General features: G+C 40.6%; 1 long non-coding RNA gene across 1 annotated transcript; it reads left to right on the plus strand.

Moving 5' to 3' along the window:
• The first annotated feature begins 5,069 nt into the window (after positions 1–5,069).
• LOC107295763 lies at positions 5,070–13,860 on the plus strand. The gene is made up of 2 exons (XR_001549068.2): positions 5,070–5,367; positions 12,810–13,860. It is a non-coding gene; the product is annotated as an uncharacterized LOC107295763 (long non-coding RNA).
• The last annotated feature ends 6,206 nt before the right edge of the window (positions 13,861–20,066 follow it).

Consider the following 20,066-nt stretch of genomic DNA (forward strand, 5'->3'; position numbering starts at 1 on the left):
TTGTTTACCGGCGGTTGCCTAGGCTACCTTCCCAGCTTGAGCTCCCGAGACTACATTTCCCAACATTCCAAGCTCGGTCAGCCGCCTAAATCTGATCTCTTTTCAGTCGGACTTTTTTTGTATTTATTTTTGCAGAGTCCGGGCAGAGTTGTGCCAATGGAGTCTCCATCTCTCGCATCGCTTACATTTCCGTGGTTATTTGGCATTGTTTTCAGAGGAGAGAGAGAAATCAATGCAGCCTCGGACGCGATCTGTCTCCTTCCGGATGAATGGATGGATGGAATGGATGGATAATGTGCCATCAAATCATTGTTGACTCTTAGCAAGCACATGGATAGAACAGAACAGAACAGAGCTGGAAGGGACCTTGGAGGACTTCTAGTCCAGCCCCCTGCTCAAGCAGGAGGAGATTTACTCCAAGACCATCTTTCCCCAAAGTGATCCTTCAGTCTTTCAAAGGTGTTCCCATTAAGCGCCTCCACCTTGCTGCTGGTCGTCCTATTCTTTCCATCCACTTTTCCCATCATTACAGTTGGGTCTTTGCATTATATGTCATAAATGGATAGATGTACCATCAATTGGAGACTCTAAAGATAGACCTTTTCATGACTGTATGTATTTAACGTGGTCCTTCAGTTTTTCCAGCAGTGCCCCCTCTCCACTTTGCTGCTGGCCGACCTCTTCTCTTTCCTTCCATCTTTCCCAGCATCGGACCATTTTCCGGAGAGTTGGGTCTTCTGAAGTAGCCTGTTTATGTGTGCCTGGAGTAACAACTCTGGACTGATTTGCCCATTGATCCATTGGTTTGTTTTCTTGGCTGTCCAGGGACTCCAATTCTCATTAATCTCAATCAGCTTGCCCCATGCAATACCAAATATCTGGGAAGCCCAAACTGCCTATCTATGATAATGCTAAAAGCCAAATATTTTGTGCATATTCACCTAATCTACTATGCCATAAATATAATTCTGGATTTATATAAATCTGGGCATTGTGGTTTGTAAAAATCCTCCTTCGCCTTTAAACTGACCTTGTGCAAACGTTTGTATTTTCTCTGCAATGCTGTAAACAAGGGGCTTTTTTTTCCAAGGAAGATTTTTGGCTGCTGCTCCCAACTCACTGACTTTTGAATAGCACAGAGATAGATGAAACTGGAATTCACTTTATTAGGGCAATTTTTTTTAGCATGTCTGTATGCAATAACTGTGTAGATGAAAAGACAAAAGAGGAAGAAGAAAATGAGAAGATTCTGCTAAATCAAACAAGCCCCATCTAACCTAATGTTGCCACAGTGATCAGTCAATTCTCTTGGGGAAAACCCCAAGCAAGTTAGACAAATGTAGATTTCCTGTTGGCATTTTCCAGTTCTTGGTACTAAAAGGCTCTGAAAGTAGCATAGACTCTCTCTGCTATTCGTTACAGAAGCTCTAATCATTTTTCAGGTTTATTGGTCCCTCCCAATTTACAGTCAATATCAGTAGAGTGGTGCATGCTTTGAAAATTGTTCAGATTATTTTCTCTGTTGCCTGCAGAAGCCTTACACTTAGTATCTGTAGCTATTAATACATGTATATATCAACACATCTGTGTGTTTTTTCTGGAAGCTTGAAAAAAGCACCTGCTTTGAAGAGGTACTGCATTCACACCCTTTGCATTCTGAAGAAACTCTTCTGATCATTTTTGAAGAATGCATAGTCCTACTGTAATCATATGGTCTGCCACTTTGGCAGTCTACGCATTAGCACATGCACACTGAATACCAGAAAAAACAGCAACCAGGAGATTTATTTTTGCAAACAAATAAGAGATTTTCATAAATCCTATCCCCCATCCAAATTATTTTACTCTGTGTCCATGGAGGTGATTAATTTAATTACCATGTCAATATATCCAAAACCTATAGAAAATCATAACATGCTGGGGAACAAGAAAAATTCACAGCTTCACTAGGATAAGTATTTAAAACATAGTTCAATATATGCATCTAAGCATGAATGCATATATATTTGGTGTTTCCAGATGTATCTTAAAACACATTGGTAATTTTCAATAGATATATCATGACTGCCATCCTGTTTCAGATATTAGTTCCATCAAGAAAGCCAAATATTGGTAGGATGTCCTTTCTGCTAAATGTGCTCCATAGAGAATAGGGAGAAATTGTTTTGGTTTGCCTTTCTGAGATCAACGTATTCAATTTCCATTTCTCAAATCTACATACCAGTTAGGATGCTGATTTGATCTACATGACTCACATTTTTCCTATATAATAATCAAGCAGCTCTTGCGTCTGCAAACGGCAATGACTTGGGGGTCTTCCATTTTACAAACATGGAACTGGACAGCCATTTGTCTGAAATGGTATAGGATTTCCTGCCTGAGCAGGGGGTTGGACTAGATGACCTCCAAGGTCCCTTCCAACATCATCATCATCATCATCATCATCATCATCATCATCATCATCATCATCATCATCATCATCATCATCATCATCATTATTATTATTATTATTATTATTATTATTATTATTATTAGCTGTGCCCGGCCACGCGTTGCTGTGGCTCAGTCTGGTTAAATGGAAAAGAAAGAAAAGAGAAAGCACACGTTTGTAATATGTTTAATTTCACAATGCTTGTGGGTATACAATATTTTTTGTTGTTCCATTGTCTGTGCAGATATAGAGATTGTCTGCTTTGCTTTTACGTCCAACAGATGGCGCTGTTTTTCAAAAAAAGCATGTTTTTACCTGTCACAGGTGTGACATCTATATAATATTAGGTATATAAAAACACGTGTGTATTCGAATGCAACGTTGTGTCAAAATTTCAAAGCAATCGGTGAAGAACTTTCAGAGATTTAAGATTTTGAACAAACGAACATTTACATTTTTATTTATATAATTAATTATTATTTTACTACTACTACTATTACTATTACTATTATTAACCGCATAGCATTCAGGATTCTCCCAAGATACTTTACAGCTTAAAGCCAAGAGAAAGACAGAGTCCTTTCCGTCCCTCCACCTGTAAAAGTTAACTGGTTGTCATTGGCAGATTCTGCTATACTTGAGGTCAATAGGCCAGTTCAAAGGATGAAGGCAGACTATAGATAGTCCTCAGCTTATGACCATAATTGGAATCAGAATTTCTGTTGCTAAGGAAGGGGGGGTGTTAAGTGAGTTGCACCTGATTTCATGACCATTTTTGCCATGGTTGTTAAGTGCCATCACTGCAGTTGTTGTGAGGCAGAATGGAAAATACATACTTATAGTAACAGAACATATTAGTAGAAGCTTCCTTGCTTTGATGTTGTAAGCTTTAGGAAAAGGGAACTTTCCTTCATGTAACAATGAGCTGTGTGACCTGTGTGCTAGTTATTTACTGTAACGGAACATATTGTAAGAAGGGTACTTGAAAGTCACAGATGGTGTAAGATAATATCCTTATATAGAAATATAGTATGATAGCCAATTATATAAACTTCTCCTTTTCCCTACTCCTGCTATAGCTGATAAGGGTAACGCCTCAGGCGGGGCTGGGGTTGCAAAAGGGGTAAAACTTATGCCCTGGGAGTAGCCCGGGGTTCAGAATTTGTCATGCTAATGCCCTGAACCTTTGCGCAAATAAACCTGTTTCTCCAACCCTTCGTGGTCTTGTCTCCTGAATAAATATCGAAGATTTCTACTACAGTTGCAGTTGAGAACTTTTCAGGCAGAACAATTTCTCAGTGGGAAGGCTTGCCTCCAGAAGCTGCGGGTGCTCCATCACTAGAAGTTCTTAAGGAGAGATTGGCAGCTACTTGAAATAGTATATGGCAGTGATGGCGAACCTTTTAGAGACCGAGTGCCCAAAAACTGGCCCTGCCCCTGCTCCACCCCCTGCCCCGCCCCTGCCCTGCCCCACATCCCCCCCACACAGGACCACTCACCGCCTCCAGGGCCCGCCGCAGATCGCCCAGGCAGCCCAGCAGTGCTATGGAAGCCACGCCCTCTGCCCGCGCCCTGCAGCATCAACTGTGCGCGATGGAGTGTGAGGGCAGAGTCTTGTCTACGTTGCCTGGCTGCCATGTCCTTGGTTGCGCTGCTCCGTGTGGGCCACGCTCGGGGGCGACTCTCCTTCAGGGGGGGCTGCTGGAGAGGAGGGGGTCGCGTGGGGAAGGCAAGGCTGGGGCAATGGCACGTGTGCCCACAGAGAGGGCTCCGAGTGCCGCCTCTGGCACCCGTGCCATAGGTTCGCCATCACTGGTATATGGTCTTCTGGTTGAGCAGGGGATTTGACTAGAAGATTTCCAAGGTTCTTTCCAACTCTGTTATTCTGTTAAGTAAATCATGCTGTTGTTAAGCAAATCCAGCTCCCTTCTTTCACTTTGCTTGTTGAAAGCCAGCTGGGAAGCTCATGACCTCAGGAGACTGCAACTATCATAAATAAATCCAGGAGACTGCAACTCACGTAAAGAGTCATGGTGGCACAGTGGTTAGAAAGCAGTACTGCAGGCTAACTCTACTCACACTGCCAGGAGTTCGATTCCTTTGATCCTGACCGGCTCAAGGTTGACCCATCCTTCCATCCTTCTGAGGTTGGTAAAATGAGGACCCAGATTGTTGGGGACAAAATGCTGACTCTTTCAACCACTTAGAGAGGGCTGTAAAGCACTGTGAAGAGGTATATAAGTCTAAGGGCAGTTGTCACATTGATTGAAATGGGAGCTCTTGGTGCAATGACACAAGCTGCCAAACATTAGGCATTTTAAACTTACTGGACTTGGCACCATTGATTTTGCAAAACCTAACTAGAGTGAAATCACTGGTTCATTACACTGTCATATTCGTTTAGAAGAAGAGGAAGAGAAGAAGGAGAAGGGGTCTATTTTAATAACTGACAGTTGTCATGCCTGCAAATCCCTCCTTTCAGACAGTAAGATTTACAAAATGTCTTTTTGTCCTGTGACTCATCAAAGGTTTGCTGTCCCTTGAATGCATTTCAGTGAGCCCACCTATTGCAGCTACAGTCTTCTAGGCAAGCAGGCAAACTCTGGATGTGTCAAAGGGCCAACCATCACAATCCCCACCCATCATCACCCACACAAAAGCAAATCAGAAGAAGGTGGTTGTGATGGGCGAGTTCCTTCTGCTTTTGCTAGCCTGAGCAGAAAACCTCCTGCATCTCTTCTAAGAAAGAAGTTGATTTTCCTAGACACTCCAGTCTTGAGAGTTTAACCATGAAGGCCACTTGGCTTCTTGGCGCCATTCTCTTGATGACCCTGGTCATGGCTAATGACCAAGGTAAATCTTCACCTGAAGATAAAGGTAAATCTTCACCTGAAGATAAAGGTAAATCTTCACCTGAAGATAAACCAGCTGAATCGGTGAGTCAAATTAGAATCTGCTTTTTTTTTTTAAACAGCAAGGTTTTATTGAAGTATGTGTTTGTGAACTGGGTACAGGCTTTCAATAAGGGATGTATTTCTTAGACATTCTACTAAACATGGAAGAACTCATTTCTAAGTAATAATCCATAAGACCTTTATAGCTTATGCCTCATAATTGGCATTAGTGGGTTTCTACGAATAATGAAAATTCCCTAAATTTGCTGATTTGCTGATAAAAATTGTATGGGAATGTAATTAAAAGGGCATGTACTTCAAAACTGATTTTAAAGAACAGCATCCAAATTATTCATAACCCCAAGCAGCATTTCCAACACATGCCATGTTGTGGTTTGTACTGACAGGACTATATTTTTATTTAAGATTAGGTAAATGATAGAAGAGAGAGAGAGAGAGAGAGAGAGACAAAGAGATAGATTAGATAGATAGATAGATAGATAGATAGATAGATAGATAGATAGATAGATAGATAGATAGATAGATGAGAGAGAGAGAGAGAGAGAGAGAGAGAGAGAGAGAGAGAGAGAGAGATATGAAATAGAGATAGACAGATAGAGATAGAAATAGATGGACAGACGGACAGACCAACCTGTTTATCATCCTATTGAGATTGCTAGTTGGCCATTGAAAACTCCTTCTACTTCTGTTTCTTTCAGGGAAAAAAACTATTCAAAGTTTGTAGATGAAGTAGTGTAATCTTCTGAAGCATATTATAAATGGGGTGATTCGTCAAAGATAATTACTACAGTCAGTTGAAAAAAGTTGGAACAACTTCATTCCAGTTTCCAGAGGGAATCCTATTAAACCTTTTGCAAATGCATCAAATTGTATTCTTCCATTTGCACTGTTCCCTTCTTTCTTGCCCAACTTTTCTGCTTCTCTTTCCTCTTTTCTATGTCTGTCCTCCATGGGCTGTTTAGAGCAGGGGTCCCCAACCCCCAGTCTGTGGATCAGCACCGGGCTGCAACATGCCAGGCTGTGCAAATAAGTGAAGCAGGCAGCACATGAAACCATGCCCCCTCCAGTCCACAGAAAAATCTCTCTCCACGGAACCGATCCCTGGTGCCCAAAAGGTTGGGGGCCACTGGTTTAGAGCATCCTTCCTAGTGGGTTTTTACAAGCAGACTATACCTATCAAGGCTTCCCAAATTGGGTAGCAGTAATCTACTACAATAGGGTTTTTTTCCTCTAGTTCTTTGCTGCCGTATAGTGGTCATTCCAATGGTTGGAGGCTTAGTCTAGTCCAGGGGTAGGCAACCTTGGCTCTTTTATGATTCGTGGACTTCAACTCCCAGAATTCCTGAGCCAGCTATGCTGAGGGGAAAGGGAGAGGTTTCCATGTTGAGCCATGCTGGCTCAGGAATTCTGGGAGTTGAAGTCCACGAGTCATAAAAGAGCCAAGGTTGCCTACCCCGGGTCTAGTCAAGTACTTGGCAATTATTTTGACTTTACCGAGCACAAATTCAGCTATCTAGGGCTGTTTCACATCCCTTTCAAGATAAAGCATTGAGCATATGTCCCCTATGATTTTAGTGCTTCATGTAATATTCCAGATTTTATAAATTCCAGGGCTGGCCCTTTGGGGGTCAACCTTTGGTTAAAATAATGTGTGCAATATGGACTAAGACACATTGGGATTCGCTAACCAAGTTTCTTCCTCTTTTCTGGCTTAACATATCTCATAAAAATAGCATGCATCTTGCCTTGTATTCAGTCTGCCCAAACATATACAGTTCCTTTTCTGCACATGTATGTATGTAGAATACATACACCACTTATCACAGAACTCTGGAGGGCTACCCAAGCCATAATGACTTCCTCAGTCTGCGCTGCTTATAAAGGAATATTTATTATTATCCTAACCAACTTTTAAAGCAGACTCCTTTGGATCCAAATCATACTCTGATAACATTATAACAGGCTGTTTCCAGAGATGGTCATACTTTAAAAGTTAGAAAGTGTCCCTGCTCAGCTGACTACAGCTAAATCAGTGGTGGGATTCAAATATGTGAACAACCGGTTCTCTGTGTGGATGCCACTTCTGGAAGTCCATTCTGGGCCTGGGCAACAAAAATTAGCTACCAGTTCTGCCAAACTGGTGTGAACTGGCTGAATCCCATCACTGAGCTAAATTCTAGGAAACTCATCCTGACTCAAAATTAATTTCTTATAGAAACCCAAACAAAATTTCCTTCTAGTGCACTATTTTTCTAGCAATTAAATGCAGCATCTTGGAAATACAGCACACACCAGAAATCTCTATGTCTTCATAATGATTTTCTCTAAACAATGTGCTGTGGTCTTTAAAAAAATTCACATTGGCTGTCTTTCTGTAACACATAGCCAAACAAACTACTTTATGGCTTAAGGTGGTGGCCGCAATGAGATCATTTGGGTTTGGTTCAGCTGTAGTAATTTCTAAAATATGAATCCTGGTTTACTGTGTACTTATTTACAACCCTAAGAATGCAGAAGGGGTATTCATGAGCAGTAAACTGAAAAGGGTCTATTTCCTATTATTTTAGACACAATATGATTTGCTTTTCACTTTTGGAGAGGAACAAAAATTTGATGCAACCCCCATTGTCCTCATTAACTTTCAATTCCCCTGGATTAACCCACTAGATAATACATAGAGAAAACACTCATTTCCTCACAGTGTTAAGAATTTATTCAATATCACTCATTTGGCCTCAATCTGCGACTGCTTCAGTTTTATTCTAAATGTTCAAGATTCAATGTATGCAATTTTTTTAAAATTATCTTTACACACACTGCAGCTACAGACATTTTCAAAATTATTTAATCTGGTTTCTATTCCATTCCATTCTTCTATTTTATATCTGTTAAGCACTGGGTACGTGTACACATTTTCTTTTCCTTATTCGGTCATGCCCATTTCTCAGGCTCTTTGGACAAGTCCCTTTCTTAACAAGGGTTTTCAGAAGTGGTCCACTGCCCTTATGCCCAAGGCTGGATGAGAACTCACCATCTTTTAGCCTGGTGCTTTCATTATTATTCCAAACTGGTTTGCCACACATTCTTCATGTAATTTCTTTAAATTAAATTTCAGGTGGAAGGCTAATTTGATAAACAGGCAGGCTTCACGTGCTTTGCGTTTCATTCACTGTAATTTTATTTTAGCCCTTGGAGGTTGTTTTAATCCCATTAAAGGAAAGACAGAGGTAGGAACACATTAGGGCATTAAAGGCATTGGAGAATTCTGTGTAAGGTGAAAAGTTTTTTATTCTCTGCCCTGTCTGATAGCAGTGTTCTAATATTTGAGGGGCTGCCATAAAGAAGAGGGGGGGGGAGCAGCAACCTATTTTCCAAAGCATCTGAAGGCAAGACAAGAAACAATGGATGGAAACTAGCCAAGGCAAGAAGCAATCTAGAACTAAGGAGAAATTTCCTGACAGTTAGAACAATTAACCAGTGGAAAGCCTTGCCTTCAGAAGTTGTGGGTGCTCCATCATTGGAGATATTCAAGAAGAGACTGGACAGCCATCTGTCTGGAATGGTATAGGACAGGGGTAGGCAACCTTGGCTCTTTTGTGACTTGTGGACTTCAACTCCCAGAATTCTTGAGTCAGCATGGCTGGTTCAGGAATTCTGGGTATTGAAGTCCATGAGTCATAAAAGAGCCAAGGTTGCCTACCCCGGTATAGGATCTCCTGCTTGAATAGGGGGGTGGACTACTAGAAGACCTGCAAGGACCTTCCAACTTTGTTATTCTGTCTTATTGTATTGGCGGCTATGCTATATTAAAGTAAAAAATAAATGCCCAATTATTTCTCAAAATACGATGTTTTGATAACAAACTTATAGAAGGACAGGAAGAATGACAACTGAAGACAGTTGCAGCTGTTCTTGCCACAGTTTTTTTTTCTTTTTAGGCTGCACCGTTAGGCACTGCAGACTCAGGCACGCGGCTGCCCTATTCTTTCACCACTTCAATTTTCAACTTAAACAAATAGATGCCAGGCATGTCAGCTCCCTCTTTATATTATTTCATTTAAAATTGTGTAAGATTCTCTGTTCCCTTCTGCAACAAACACATCCATTTCCCGTTTTTTTTTTCATTTGGCTTTTCTCAGATTATTTACCTGTTTATATCTAAAAGCATGGTGATTATTGCATTATGGATCTGATATCATAGCATAGTTTCCATAGAATTATCTTTATTAAGATTACTCGTCATGCATGAGGTCATTGCAATCTTCTCTTGATATGCCTCGGCTGTTGTAAGACAACCAAACATTGCTTATCTATTAGGAATGATTTATTTTGGAACAATGATTTTACACCGATGTGGATTATTTCCACCTTTTTTATAAGCTACCTGGATTGTTTAATAAAAAGATTTAAGCATTAAAGACTACAAACCATGATAGGCAATATCTAAGAATACCCAACCCACATCTACATACATGCTCTCTGAATCATAGGCACAGTTGTCTGTTCTGAGCTCAGCTACATTTGTGAGCATTTGGGCCAAAAAAAGTTCTTTATACAGATCTTTTTTTAAAATAAGAGATATCTCTTTAAATGATTCAAATGTTTTCAGTTGCTTAATTTTCCTTTAGAATCAGCTGAACACAGCAGTCATGGTTAGAGTTGGGTTTTTTTTCTTTTTTGTACAAGCAGATGTGTTTATTGGGTTCTTCAAAAAGCCCAACAGATCATTTGGTATTAGGATAGCAGAAGCAAATGCCATTGCTGTTACTGCTAGGCTAAAAATTAGAAAGTCAATAGCTTGCAGTATCTAATTTACAGTTCAGTATCAGGATTAGCACGGTTCCATTGTATTTTGGCCCCCAAAAAATGGGAAGGAAGGAACAGGTGCAGACCAGCTTTCCTTGAGATTTAATAATAATAATAATAATAATAATAATAATAATAATAATAATAATAATAATAATAATAATAATAATAATAATAATAATAATGATAAAGTTGGAAGGGACCTTGGAGGTCATCTAGTCCAACCCCCTGCTCAGGCAGGAAACCCTATACTATTTCAGACAAATGGCTGTCTAGTTTCTTCTTAAAAACTTCCAGTGTTGGCGCATTCACCGCTTCTGGAGGCAGGTTGTTCCACTGGTTAATTGTTCTAACTGTCAGGAAGTTTCTCCTTAGTTCTAGACCTACTAAATTTTACTAACATGACCAAACATTACTATTTTGCGAGTTAAATCTAATCAATGCAGCGTTCTCCGATGTTGGCAAAGTATGGCATGATAATGGAGCAGTTACTTCTGTACAAATAAACCAATTCATATTGCTGCCCAAAAGGAGACATTTGTAAGGTTTTAAATCCTAACTGTCTGCTGCCTTACACCAAATGTTGCCTATTTTTAACAAACCATCATTATCATCATCATCATTATATTTATGTTCCACTGGGTTACTGCCAGCCTTATGAGGTACATTAGGCTGAATCTAAACCCAATCACTACAAAAGAGATCAATCTAAGATTTTCTAAGACTATCTGACTGATGAGTGTGTAACACCTATCCTTTAACACTTGAATTGAGTCCAAATCTAAAACTTCCAAGCATTAAATCATCTATATGCTCACGACAAGGATTATATAATCTACTGTATTAAAGTTTGGCCAACTTTTTTAGAATTCAGGTACAATTGTGCAACCTTCCACTACCTCTAGATACCTCTTGCTCTCTCAAAATCTCATTGATTTCAGCGTGGTTAGAGAGTTCAGCATTTCTTTTTCATTCGAGAACTTTATTTTAACATTTTAGAGAACGTCTGTTCAAATTGATTCACAGTTTGAACCGAAATAATTCTACAATCCTGGGTTTGGAGTAACATTTGTTTGCTTGGAGATATGTGCCTTAAAACATTGCTTTCAGCTATTTCTGCATTTCCTTTTCTGTCCACTAAAATAAGATGCAGGAGCAGGTGCTCTTATGCAGGAACAGGAAACCATAATTTTTTAAGCACAACTAACAGGTTTCTTCAAGTTCTAATTTGTCAGTTGCAAAAGTTGCACTGGTTTAACTGATAAATTAAGCAACTGGTGCATGGGCCGGGAGAGGGGGGAGCGGGGAAATGAGGCATTATTAAAGTATAAACAGAAATGTAATACAATGAGACAAGGTTAGGGGGGTCTGTGGAAGAGCAAGCAATGGAGAAAACGGGGAAAATTGATGGCTTAAGCAGGCATTCCTGGTGCGGCTTTTTCACCGTAAAAAAACCTTCTTCTCAAAGGAATCATGTATATTTTCAGATGCCAGTTAAGATTCATGGAGGCATTTAAATAAATTTAAGCTAGAATTGGACTATTTTAAACTAAATTATGTTACTTAAGGGGAAAAGAGAGGGAATACTAGATGTATTGACTGAATTATGTATATATGTTTTATCTTTGGATGTTTGACTACCCTAACACCACGGTGTGTCTTGAGCACTTTGTCTCAAAAACCAAAAAAACCAATAAAGTTTCTTTAAAAAAAAAGATTCATGGAGCCATTTGCCCCAGGGTGAGAGTGATACAGAACAATCTGCCTTTCCCACAATTTTTCGATGCATCCAGCTGCTTTGAAGATCTTTATGCAATTTCAAGATTGGAGAGTCTGAAGTGCAGGGAGTTTTGAAGCTAAAATGCACTTAGATGTTCTTTTTCAGACTTTACTTAAAATGCACAATGAGCTCTGAGCTGACTGGCACACTCATTTCCTCTTTGTGGTTTAGATCCATCTGTCCTGCAGTCAATGCCCACCTAGACCTTTAGCCTTAATGGAGTGGATGGATTAAAGGGAACGCTTAAAAGTATCCTTTCCATATACAGTGGTACCTCGGTACTCTTGCTTATTTGGTTTGGGGATGAGTACCAAACACTTTTTCCCCATAAGGAATAATGTAGTGAGTCACAAGGCAGCCGACACTGACAAGTTCTAGCTTGTGCATTGAGTATCAAACAAATGATGAGTACCGGGACAAATTTTTCATGTCAAAATGCGTTAAGTACCAAATTTGATGAGTCGAGTACCAAGGTACCACTGTATTTCCTATTAAAAATTCTTTACTGATTTTTTTATGCCTTTGCTTCTGTAATCATATTAGACTATTATAGGTACTGCTGGGAGGGGAGGAGGAACATATGTTAACAATATTTAGGAATAAATGTCCCATGTTCTTCTATTGTGCATATGTTATTTCATTTTTATTTTATTTTTTAAATTTACATGCCACCTATCTAACTATCCAAAGCGATTCTGAATGGTCCAGAGATCTAACTCTCTAACCTGGAGGGATAAATAGATGTCAAAATCACATGTATATACAGGACAAACATATGTTCCAGCTCTGTGAATGGGAACACGTGTCAGTGAATAAAATAATTGTTAGTATTCAGGTTTGATCCAATATAAAATACCTTTCTCAATTTCTCTTTCAGGAGTCAAAAGCAAATGCTACTATAAATTCTGCTCACATAATGGTGTCTGAGGGTCCAGTTTTCTTTTTGCTGCCACTTATGTGGATGGTGGTCCATCTTCTTCACATGTAATGAACCCGAAGCTTCACTTTTCGGGGGAACATAAAGGTCCATCAGTCCTACCCAAGTTTAAGGAAGGGAGTTCCTTTCCATCGCTAACCGCTTAATAATCCAGCTGGCATCCTGCTCTTGCTGCAATATAGTCCATCATGTTGGACTATCCGTGATTTCATTGCATTAGCCAATTAAACAGGAAAATGAAAAGAAAGCCAGGAAAATGTCTGATGTCAGTCCTAAAGTGCATGCGTCTGTATGCAGTGTTATATATGACTGTCATTGTTCAGAGGAAATCTGCGGAAGAAGAGTTATGAAATATCTCAGATGCATCTTCTGTGGCCTGAGAGATAATCCAGATCATACTTTCCTACAAAAGACACAAGATTCTTTTGCAGAGGCTGTCTAGGAATGGACATAAGCCACATACGCAGATATGGTAATCATGCCTCACCCATTATGGTGTCCCATCCTACTGATACTCTTTTTATATTTGGTCTCCCAAGCAACTATGATGTTACCTCTGGAGAAATGTTTACATCTTTTTCCGTGAATCTGCCTTGTGAGAATCCTTCTCTTGTCTCAAAGAAAGAAGGAACGCCTCTATCCAGGAGGCTTCATCTTGAGCTTCAGCATTTCAAGACCAGAATACCAGTATTTGTACAGTAAAGCAACATCTAGCGTGGTGGATCCACCAGATCATCCTTTTTTTAACAGGACAGGAGAGGACAATTGTTCATCAGACTGGAAGTAACCAAACTGACAGAATGTCATTGATTGTAATTGCATCTACGTTTATGTGAAATGTAATCAAAATTTTTGCATTTGCTCCTTTGCAGAAAACAGCCCAACGTGAAAATACTGACACAAGATAGGAATTTGGTTTATAAATTGCTTGCTGTTACCTTCTGTAATATATGTGCAGGTTGATTCAAATAAAAGCTTCTTGCTAGCTGGCAAAGCTGTTTTTTTTTTTATTTGTCTGGGTTATTTAAGAAAACTCTTCAAGGCAAGGCTGCTTAGTAGCTTCACAGCTACTGCAAAATAACTGTGAATTTTTTGAAGAAAGTAAGGCAAAGAGAGGAGAAACCCTGGATGATGGAGTTCATTGCATATATATCAGTCTGATCTCACCTTATAAAACTCAATTTCTAACTTTTTTAGGCAACTCATAGGGACATAAAAAGATTGGGCTGAGTGGAAAGAGACTACTACAGTATATCCTATGAGTTGGACTTTATAATCCCCTATAGTATTTGCCTTATTTAGCAGCTGTGTCTCCATTGGTTCATATTAAGCCTGTAGTCCAGTGTTTCTCAACCTTGACAATTTTAAGGCATGTGGACATAAAAGTCCACATGCCTTAAAATTGTCAAGGTTGAGAAACACTGCTGTAGTCTACTTTTTCAACCTTGGCAAGTTTAAGATGTGTGGACTTCAACTCCCAGAATTCCTCAGCCAGCAAAGCAAAGCTAGTTCGGGAATTCTGGGAGTTGATGTCCACACATCTTAAACTTACCAAAGTTAAGAAACGCTGTTAAAACACTGTTTTCTTTTTCGCATGTATGACCTAGGTCTCTCTTCCCCTTCCTATACTTTTGCACCCCAGAAGCAGAATTTCATTTTTTTTTTCCTGCTAAATTTTATCCTGTTGTTTCTATTGGCCATTCTGGATCCTTTTGAATATTCTCTTTCTCTTTCAAAGTGTTGGTCCTTCCTCTTAATCTTACAACATCAGCAAATCTGATAATCATTTCCTCCACTCCTTCATCCAGGTTGTCAATAAAAATGTGCCTGTTGTGTCATTTCACTCAATACTGCTCTTCAAGCTGATGTGGAACATAAAATAAATGAATCCATCAGGATGAGGGTCATCCTCACAAGTAGAGAGTCCCGCAGTATACAAGGCCTTTTAGCAATTCTTTGCAAAAGTCCTGCATGCTTTTCAGCTCCGGACAGAAAGATTTACAGGATCTCTTTCCCCCGTCTGGTTTTATTTCTATTTGTAGATCCAAGCAATTCCTAGGTCTCTGTTCCAAAGGCATGCAAGTTCTTTTTCATGCAAAAGTACTGTTTTCTTTTTCAGCTCTAAACCAAGACATGTATTTGTATTTGTTATTCTTGATTTGTATTATTTGTATTAGTATTTGTATTATTTGCATTTGTGTTTGTATTTTTGCATTTGTATTTGTATTGGACAAGCATTAGTATAAGGTCCCCTGGAATAGTATAGGGCAGGGGTAGGCAACCTTGGCTCTTTTATGACTCATGGACTTCAACTCCCAGAATTCCTCAGCCAGCATGGCTCAGCTTGGAAACCTCTCCCTTTCCCCTCAGCATGGCTGGCTCAGGAATTCTGGGAGTTGAAGTCCACGAGTCATAAAAGAGCCAAGGTTGCCTACCCCTGGTATAGGGTCCCCTGCCTTAGCAGTGGGGGTTGACTAGAAGACCTCCAAGGGCCCTTCCAATCCTTGAGTTCTATTAGAATTCAAACAGGGATCAATATTTCTTCTCCTCCAATCTTCTGAGACCACACCAGTTTCTGGTATGGTATCCTGATACATGTATGTTGTATATATGTCCCTGGAGGCGCCCCAATTAGCTACTTTATATTTTCAGTAGACTGACGCCTCCCACTAACAATAAAAATGCAATCCCGAAATTAATGTTATTTCAGATTTAATCCTAAACTTGTGGCCATTGTTAAACACAAATATGCCTCCCCCTTTTTTTCGCCTTATTTATTGACTGTGTTCCTACTTAAACTGGCAAAAAACAGCGCTACTGTTTTTTTTTTGTTTTTGTTTTTTGCAAACATTCTGCAGCTTCTGAGAGTGTCAAGTTGCCTAAAACACCTGCTCATTTTACGGAGCCTCCTCGCTTCTAGTGACAGCCACAAAGCCTACAAAGCTGGTAAATCTTACACCCACTGGAGCCAAACAATGCACCATCCAGGAAGTGGGTAATTTTTCTATCTTCAACTCTTATCACCATCAGTTCAGGGAGACAGCGTTGGGAGGGGAAGGGAGTGCATTAAACCATTCATTTTGTGATTGTGTGCGTACATGTGTCTCTGGTGCTAATTTCTTAAGTTGGAGCAAAACCCCGCAGTTGGAATTTTATATTGAGTTGCATACCAAAATGGGAAAGATTTAAGAAATTTAAAAAAAACCAAGAGGAGGATACACTAAGCCAGAGGTCTTCAAACTTGGCCTTTCATGACTAGGCACGCTAGTTGAGGAATTCTGGAAGTTGAAGTCCACAAGTCATAAAAGGGCCAAGTTTGAAGACCCCTGCACTAAGCACTAGCATAATACCCTGGAGGTTTCTCTTTGGCATTTATTTTGTTTCAGTGTTCGAAAGAGGATGTATGTGTCCCTCACCCACTCTGCTTTGATACATACATCATGCTCCATTGCCTATAAAACATGTGAACCTGATGTTTCAGATAAAGAAAGGAAACAGTTTCCTGTTATCTACCAGAGTATTTACCTCTTCTCTCTGTTCAAAGACAGAGGAAGAGGAAGTGCCACCTTTCAGTTATAGTATTTTGATTATCCCACCCCACCCTGTTGAACACACACACACACACACACACACACACACACAGGGGGGGAGGGTATTAGGCAGCCTCATGAAACCCTGGAGCAGGGGTCTTCAAACTTGGCCCTTTTATGACTTGTGGACTTCAACTCCCAAAATTCCTCAGCTAGCGTGCCTGGCTGAGGAATTCTGGGAGTTGAAGTCCACAAGTCATAAAAGGGCCAAGTTTGAAGACCCCTGCCCTGGAGAAAAACTGACAAACTCTATAGCTAGGACAGCTCCATCCACAGAGTCATTACCCATTTGCACCTAGCCACAGTATCAACATGCCCCGACAACATGACATTGCCTCCTTCTACTTCATAGCCTATGACAGGCATGTCAAATTCGCGACGTCGCATGACATTGCGCAATGTATCGGGCCGGTTTTGCCATTGCTGGCAATGGGGTGGGCGCGGTTTCCACGTGATGCGTCCGGCCCGTGGGCTGGCAGTTTGACACCCCTGGCCTATGAGAAAGCCTTAGGGACCCTTCGCTGCACCCTCACTCAATAAAGTTTGTCTCCTTGTTCCAGTATCGTTCAAAATAAATGTCAACATGCTTGACTTTGTCATTCATTAGCTAATGAGGAACTCATGAATATGCAGGGGCCTAAAGCAGAGGCAATTAAAGCAGAGCAGGAACTAGGAACAACCCCTCTACAGCTGTGTTTCTGAAACTTAGCAACTTTAAGATGTCTAGACTTCAAATCCCAGAATACCCTAGCCAGTATGCTGGCTGAGGAATTCTGGGAGTTGAAGTCCACACTTCTTAAATCTGCTGAGATTGAGAAAGACTGCTCTGCAGGATGCTTCTACAGAAATGGAATTTTTCTACAGCAGGGGTCTTCAAACTTGGCCCTTTTATGACTTGTGGACTTCAACTCCCAGAATTCCTCAGATAGCGTGCCTGGCTGAGGAATTCTGGGAGTTGAAGTCCACAAGTCATAAAAGGGCCAAGTTTGAAGACCGCTGCTCTACAGCACATTCTACAACTTCGTTGACTTCTGTTGGTTCAAGGACAGATGCAAAGGCTTCCATATTCCACCAGTTCTTGTTTGGTCCTTAAAGTACTCCAAAGGGCCTGTCATAGCCAGCTCCACATCAAGGAAAACGTTTCCCAGCATCCCAGTATCTGGCTGGGATGCTGGCCAGAAGTAAACAAGAAAGGGAACCAATGTAGCTTGTCGTGAAATGTCTTCTCCACAGCTACTAAAGTGAAGATACTCGCTTGTTTTGGGATCTCAAGCCACTAAAGCAATGGGAATTTCTCCTTTTCCTCCGAATGGAGCCCCTGAAAAATTATTCCAAAGAAAGGTGGGAATTTGATGGGTTTATGGGTCGTTTTGTAGATATGTGACATCTGATTAGATACATTTTTTCTCATTATTCCAGGGGTCCTCCACATAGCATTTATGGACACCAATAAGCCAAGCATTCCTCTATGAGACTTCAGAATCGTTTCCAATATTGATTGTAAGCTGCATAAGCATTTTTAGAAAAGAAAAGTGGAAAGACACTACTATATTGTGCCCTTCTGGCCAGGAAAAGACAAAAGCAAGTTGAAGGGTTGATAGGACTCTGCAATGTTGAAGAGGAGGAAAGAAAATTATTTCATTACTTTGCTTTCTGCTAAATTGGGAATCTCCAAACTTGGCAACTTTAAGACTTGTGGACTTCAGCTCCCAGAATTCCCTAGCCAGCACGGCTGGCTGAGGAATTCTGGGAGTGGAAGTCCATAAGTCTTAAAGTTGTCAAGTTTGGAGAGTCCTGTGCTAAATCAGTGTTTTGTGCCAAGCCCTCTATGGCAGCTACTTTACCAAAAGATAAGTTTAATAGTAGGACAGAGGGGTTTTTTGGGGGGGGTGAGTACCCAGGAAAAAATATCCATTATTCTAAAAAGGATGGAAATCCCGCAGTCTTCTCCATAACCTCTGACTTAAGTCGACCATCTGAGCACTGATTTGGTTCTGCTCTGAAAGTAAGGTCACTTATTATTATGTGCAGGAATATTTTAAAAGACTCATCAGGACAATACATTTTTTAAAAAATGGCATAACTAACCTGTAAGGCAGATGCCACATGCATTTGTTTTTGACATATTCCTTTTTAAAAATATACATATTTAATTGTTATTAAAAACTTTTAAACAAGAAGATAAAAGCTAACACAGACTAATAGAAAGTAAGGAATGAAAAAAAGAAAAAGAACAATCAGAGAAAAAGCTAAAACGTACAAAGAACAGGGGGGGGGAGAGAATTGAATTGAAAATAAAAGCAAATATAAAGAAGTGGTTCCCAATATTCTTCATAGCAGTTCTATAGGATAGATCAGTGGTGGCGAACCTATGGCATGCGTGCCAGAGGCGGCACTTAGAGACCTCTCTGTTGGCACGCATGCCACTGCCACTAGCACAGGTCCATCAGGCTGCCACCGCCACCCGGAGCAGGAGCCCCGCCATCATAAAGGAGGCAAAGCGGCCGACTAGCAAGCTCGAGTAGAAGTGTCGATTGGTGGACTGGAAGAAAAGAGAGGGGGAAGCATTTTACATATGTGCATGCGCGCACAGGGCCGCAAACACGCACGTGCTGCAGATGGGGCAGGGCTAGTGCCTGCGTGATACTCACTAGGCCTGCCCTGTTCTTGCATGGTGCAGCACCTTGTATCTGCATGCCATGGCACGGCGGCAGCCGTTTTTGCCCCTTGCAGCATGGTGGACCATTTTTGCGCCCCCGGTTTTTGCATGCCAGAGCTGACACTCAGAGGCGCATCCCTGCCCCTCCCTGAGGGCAGCACAATGCTGATGCGGCCCTGGCACTTTGCAATAAATAAGTGGGTTTTGGGTTGCGGTTTGGGCACTCGGTCTCTAAAAGGTTCGCCATCACTGGGATAGATTATAGAAAGAAGATGTCGCTTTAGAGAGGGTGGTCAAAATATATTTGTACCTAGTTATGGCTCTGCTGAATGTGGCTCTGGGCAATGTCATATGTGAATCTCTCCTCCTTAATAGAAGACGTGTGAGAACTGATTTGCCATCAAAACTGCAACATACAATTCAAAGCAAACATTGCCCTCCCATGGCTGAAACTATGATGAGATGCAATTATTTTTGTAACTCAACTGTAATCTTCCACCAAGGCTTTGAAAAATCAAAGACTCTGTCTAATGATTTGATAGAAAGAAATATAGATTATCAGTAGCTCAATGAGCTTTTTATTTATATTTGGATAATGTTTTGGACTCCGGCTAGTTACTAACTGTGTGGACTAGTTCTGTATATTTTATGTCCTTACAGGTGTGTGCCAGCTAACCGTCCTCAAATTTTAATATTATTGATACGCTGTGGGAAGATTTCAGATATACAGTGCATGCAATAAAGCAGGGGTGTCAAACTTGCCATGTCACGTGACGTGTTGCGATATATTGCGACTTTTTTTCCATTGCCGGAGCTGGGGTGGACGCAATTTCGGCATGAAGCATCCGGCCCACGGGCTGGCAGTTTGACACCCCTGCAATAAAGTGAAAGAATATTTCTGAGCAAAAAGAATTCTGCAAGAAAGAGTTGGAAAAAGAATTCTAAATG

Source organism: Protobothrops mucrosquamatus, unplaced genomic scaffold, assembly GCF_001527695.2.
Source record: "Protobothrops mucrosquamatus isolate PMUCROS unplaced genomic scaffold, P.Mucros_1.0 scaffold_197, whole genome shotgun sequence".
NCBI classification, from domain to species: Eukaryota; Metazoa; Chordata; class Lepidosauria; order Squamata; family Viperidae; genus Protobothrops; species Protobothrops mucrosquamatus.